This window comes from Xenopus laevis, chromosome 8L, assembly GCF_017654675.1.
Source record: "Xenopus laevis strain J_2021 chromosome 8L, Xenopus_laevis_v10.1, whole genome shotgun sequence".
In the NCBI taxonomy this organism is placed as follows: domain Eukaryota; kingdom Metazoa; phylum Chordata; class Amphibia; order Anura; family Pipidae; genus Xenopus; species Xenopus laevis.
Window position 1 is genome coordinate 12,786,333 of NC_054385.1, and position 6,296 is coordinate 12,792,628.

A 6,296-nucleotide genomic window follows, 5' to 3' on the forward strand; every position below is an offset into this window, starting at 1 on the left:
CCATTTTTTTCCTGACCTGCCTGATAACCGCCCTCCCTCCACCCGCGCCCGACTCCCGGGTTCCTTTGATAGAACCGTGCCAACCTGCCCTACCGATAACATGAAATAAGGGGCGGGGCGAGCAGGTGCGCGTCTATAAAAGTTGAACCCAGAAGTCGGAAGCCGGCATTGTATGGTTGCGGGTGGGAAGAGCTCAACCCAGACCTGCCCACGACCCGGGAAAGGGGGGTGCGAGGTTGGTCCGATCCTGCGAGTCCCATGGGTATCGGGCCGGCCGCACATCACTATTTCAGAGATAATTTGGTACTCCCTTGCAGAGTTGGTTTTCAGGGTGGGCTGTCCGGGACAAAACTGCATGCCCAGTTTTACAAATCCGGACAGGACTCTCTTTAAATTAGTAGTCCATATTCCCAACATTTTCGAAATAAAAAGAGGGACAAAAAAGTTGTCCGCGCCCATTTTATGGCCACACCCCCTAATTACCATGTTCATTTTACTAAATTTGGCAGGTTATGAAAGTTTGAACTTATTTCTGTGTATTTTTTCAGTTATTACAGTTTTGCTAATGAAGGTGAATTGCCCTTTAAGCTGTGAGTCTAACGTCTCCCAAATGACCTGTTATCTTATATTGTTACAATTACTGATTTGCTTATCTGAAAATAGTTACAAAAGTATCTTATCTGCTGCTGTGGCTGTTCTGGGCTCTCTGCCAAAAGCCAATTAAGTTAGAAACATTGTTTCTTTTTCTGGCTGTTCAGTGCAGAGAAAAACATTACTTTCCAGTACAAATGAGGGACTGCGGGGTGAGCTGTCAAAAGAGGGACTGTCCCTCTAAAAACGGGACAGTTGGGAGGTATGAGCTTTGGCTGGAAAACCGCCAACCTGGCAACCCTGCTGTGCAAGGAGGAGGAGGAGCCTCCACCCTCTGTGTGCTGACAGGAAGGAAGTTGGAGAGAGGAAGTTCTGGGAGAGAAGCTGACAGGAAGGAAGTTGGAGAGAGGAAGTGCTGTGAGAGAGATGCAGCAGAGTACAAGTTAAGTGTACATTGTCCCAAAGTTTTCTGTGTGGGAAATGTCAGTAGGGAACCCCAGGGGCAGAAAAGTGCACTCTCTTTAGGGTGTGGAAGGAAAGGGGGTCCTTGTCAGGGCTCTGAAGAGCAAAGCGTGCTCTTGTCATGGCAGAGAAAACCAAAGGGAGTTCTTCTCAGGACTCTGAAGCGACTGCCACATACTGTAAGTGGGGATTCTCCTCAGCAGCTCAGAGATAATCAGCTGTGTCATATGAGTGAAGTTGCTCCTGGCTGGCAGGCTGCCTGCATCACTGTAATTTAAAGGAATAGTGTCCTGCTGATAAATCCATCAACCTTTCTGGTGTGTATGTGTAATGCGGATCAGAGAACCCCAGGGAGGGGTATTACAGTTCAGCCTGTCCTGGGCGGAGGCCATTTTATAGTGTAATTGCTCTCCCATATAGCGGAGGCACAGGACTCCTGCAGCGCCACACGCAGTGTGTTAGATCTCACGCAGTCGCAGAAGAGGGCTATACGTGTTCATGGAGAATGTCAGTTGAGCGGATGAAGATGGAGCTGAAGAATCCTGAAGTTTGTACGATAAGTATGAAGAATAATGATGATAATAAGTTTAATTGATGAAAAGGGGGGGGTCACCTTCTTGCACCGTCAAGATTCTCTGCCTTGTCATTGCTTTATGCACAAATGATATGAACTTCTATGTAACTTCCATACGGTTTAAAGGGGTTGTTTACCTTTGAGAAAACATTAGTACGATGTAGAAAGGGATATTCTGAGACAATTTGCAATTGGTTTTCATTTTTTATTATTGAAGGTTTTTGAGTTATTTAGCTTTTTCTTCTGCAGCCCTTCAATTTGCATCTTTAGCAATCTGGTAACTAGGGTCCAAATGACCCTAGCAACCATGCAGGGTCGAGCGTACAGCCCATGGGACCGTAGGGGCATACAGTTTGTATTTTTTCTATTTTTAATCATGACGGAATAAAAATAAATTTTTTAAATATTTTCCGGTCCCTCTGGTGCTCCATCATTGGACTGTTTTATTAATCGAGGATGACTGCTGGGATCGCGTTTGGACCATAGCAACCGGATTGCTGAAACTGCAAACTGGAGAGCTGCTGAATGAAAAGCTAAATAACTCAAGAATCATAAATAATAAAAAAAAATGCAAAAAATTGCAAATTGTCTCAGAATATCACTCTCTACGTCATACTGAAAAATAACTCAAAGGTGAACAACCCCTTTAAGCAATATTCAAATAAACATTCAATTATTAATGCTATTTGATCACGTTCACAGTGTGAATGTGGTATTGCATTAATTAACTAACCATAAACATAAAGCTGCTCCTCTCTCCCTAAACTGCTAACCGCTAAACTGAGTGAAGAGAATGTGTAAATGAATGGGACAAGTTACTATTCCTGCACAAGTGAAAATGATACAACTCTAAACAATCTCTTTAGCTTAAGTAGATTTTTGGACCAGCTATAGTGTATCAGTGTCTAGCTTTATTTTAATTTTTGTGTCCATTGGTCACTGTCACTCAAGATTTCCTCGAAACTGTTTGGACTATACAGGTTACTTGAAATCGATCCCCACTGAGGCAAATGCTGTGAACAAGTACTGGAAGTGTGGCCCAGCGCACTCTGATACCCATTCTCCCACCCACTTCCCGTCCCTCCTCCGCCCCACCCACATCCCACCCTGACTCCGCCCACTCCGCCCAGAGTGTCTGTAGGAATGAGGAATTACAGATGCCACCCCCAAAAATTTGCAACCCTAGGCCCTTCCACAAATGGCCTTTCCACAAATTTGGGCCTGATAAAGTTGACTGCCAGCCAGGCATACCTCAAAACTTTCCCCTTTTCAGAGGGACAGTCCCTCTTTTGACAGCTCAACCCGCAGTCCCTTGTTTGTACTGCAAAGTCCCTATTATCTCTGCACTGAACAGCCAGAAAAATAAACAATGTTTCTAACTGAATTGGCTTTTGGCAGAGAGCCCAGAACAGCCACAGCTGCAGATAAGACACTTTTGTAACAATTTTGAGATAAGTAAATGCAACAATATAAGATAACAGGTCTCTTGGGAGATGTTAGACTCACAGCTTAAAGGGCAATTCACCTTCATTAGCAAAACTGTAATAACTGGAAAATAAACTTTCATAACTTGCCAAATTTTGTGAAATGAACATGGTAATTAGGGGGTGTGGCCACAAAATGGGCGTGTTCAAAAACATTTTTGTCCCTCTTTTTATTTCCAAAATGTTGGGAGGTATGCAGCCAGGTTGTATTATAAATTGGGTCTGCATTAGCCACACCCTGTTTTGCCCAAGCCACACCATGTTCCACCAACAAGCCAACCTCTGCTCCACCTAGGCCACATCCCTGTTCTGCCCAGTCTACACCCCTGATCACGCCCCTATTTCAGAAGATTTTGAAGCATTTTAGTTTCCATTACAAGTTTTCTAACGGTGGTGGGCAAGTCAAATGTGGGTTTAAATTCTGACAGTAGATGACTGGGCTGTTATGGTGAGTGATTAGGCTGCTTTTTGCAGTACCCAAGCACCCATTCATTGATATCATTATTAGTGATGGGTGAATTTGTCCCGTTTCGCCACGGAATTCGCAACACTGGTGGAAAATTCACGAAACATCGATTTTGACGCCAGCGTCATAAGCTAACGCCGGCGCACATTAAAGTCAATAGGCGTCCGTTAATTGGCACTAGCGCTGGCATTGGAACAGTCGCCGGGAAAAACTTTGACACCTACAAATTTGCGAATTTATAAACCGGCGGCAAAACGTGCAAAATCGCCGAGAATTCACACCTGTCAAATAAATTCGCTCATCACTAATCATTATTGGTGTTTTGTTATTATTACCTACAAGTACATGTGGGCACTCTGCAGTAACGCACAGCAACCAATTAGATGTTTGCTTTTAAACAGGTGACCAGTAAATGCTGCCTGCTTTTTTGGTTGCTATGGGTTTCTGCTCCTGGGCAAACTTAATGCCTTTTATTACATAACCCCCTAGGTCTTTAGATTTCCTGAACACAATCTTACTGGTTACTTGTACAAGGCAGAATCGCCAAAAAAGCGGATCTCCCTGTTTATGGCCATCTTTACATGCCAACATTGCCTTCATTGTTCCCATAAACATAGAATATTAACCCCATATCTCCTGTCACACATGCCCCATCACTTCTTTCTCAATCACGTCTCTAACACAGGAACCAAAATATTGGGTAGTTGGACTTGAATAGCATTTTTATACTTTATACACCGGAAATCATGGTGGTGGGGGAAAAACATCTGCCAAAGCAGCAGTTTCAATATGCATAGTATCCCCTTAGCCACTGAATTATGGGATATTGCCCACCTATCTGTACCCCAAATTGATAGTAGACATTTGCTCCCCAATACCCAGCTGCCATATGGCTTGAAAAGAAAACCCTTCTGCACTGACTTTGTATATAGAAGAAAGACGCACATAGGGTTAATGTAAAGTGCTTTATTGTGGGAAAAGAATAGAAGAACATGTGCATTGCAGATGACTTTAAGGTGACCTATTGTACAACATATTATACTTTATGCCTCCCATATGGGTTTTTACATTATGTTTTCCCATGACGTAAGAGGCTCATCTAAACGGATGCAGACATTGCTTTTAGTTTTGAAGATAACAATCACCTTCAAATAAACTGATGCTAACAGTGGAATTCTTTAACATGCAGTTGGCCTTTATGTCTATTTGTACAGGCCGTAATGAATCGATGGGTTACCAGTATTAGTTAGGGAGCGATGGCAGGCTCAGGCCATTGCAGAACCTTGTACTTACTTGCCTTACAGATTAAAGCCAGAAACAAGAATTTTGCACCTCTTCTAACATTCAGGGTTCAAGTAATTTATCCCTACTGTCTTGTTATGGTCAGTAACATAACTAATGAGGGTCGGGCCTGGGTGCATCCCCAGATGCAGATCAACAGAAGGGACCTGAAAAAGAATAGGTAATTAAAGTTCAAGTGATTTTTGTGCTTTAATTGCCATTGTCCTTCAATGTGTCGGAGGACGATTAAGTTCTTCCGTATAACCCAGCTCTTCTGTTTTATACGGTTGCTCCTTCACGTACTTGTTTTTGTCACATTTAACCAGGGATGCACCGAATCCACTATTTTGGATTCGTCCGAACCCCCGAATCCTTAGTTAAAGATTCGGCCGAATACCGAACCGAATCCGAACCCTAATTTGCATATGCAACATTTTTTACTTCCTTTTTTTGTGACAAAAAGTTACTTGATTTCCCTCCCCACCCCTAATTTGCATATGCAAAGTCGGATTCTGGTTCGGCCGGGCAGAAGGATTCGGCCAAATCCTGCTGAAAAAGGCAGAATCCTGGCCGAATCCTGGATTTGGTGCATCCCTACATTTAACCTATTAATAAAATATACACGGGGCCATTTACGAAGTACAAATTATGTCCTTGTCCTTAAAGGTACATGAAGCTAAAGGCACTCCATACTTACATATAGTTGCTCTTGAATCATGTGTAATGCACCTTTTGATACAAGGTAACCGTGGAGCTACAACCAACTTGAAGACAGCTCCAGGGTTCCAAAAGTGGCCTGCACCAACTGATACAGTGATATTCCACCTAAAGAATTAGTTGCTGGAAATGATGACATTGGAACGCCAATTATTTTCAGTGAAATTGCAGCATGTTTTGTCACATTGCTCACTCGGGTGCCTTGCAACATTGTGATTGTAATTATGCTGGAATTGTGGAGAAAACGCTGTTTTGCTTAAAAAAACATGGCGTCACAAGCATCTGCACTTGAGCTTGTAACGGAGCCCTATACTGTGTGCAATGGATGAAAAGCAGAGCATGTGAGTCCTTTAACTCAGATCAGGGCCGGATTTACATAGTGGGAGCCCCTAGGCCCACTGCCGTTCGTCGCCCCTGTCCCCTCCAGGCGGACAGGAGCAATGGGGATTGGCGCATATGAAATTTAAAAAATTATTGTATCTCCAGTGCATCCCTAGTGTTTTTGAACCAATGTGGGTGTGGTTGGGCAGCATGCCGCCCCCCTAAAATCCTGCCGCCCTAGGCCCGGGCCTAGGTGGCCTTTCCACAAATCCGGGCCTGACTCAGATGCAAAACAGGTCATGTTTACATGGAAAAACATATTGTACTTAATCAATCCATTGAAGGTACTTGAATCCAAACTTTTGTACAGTTGCCTGATCTACCCAGTCATATATAAGTG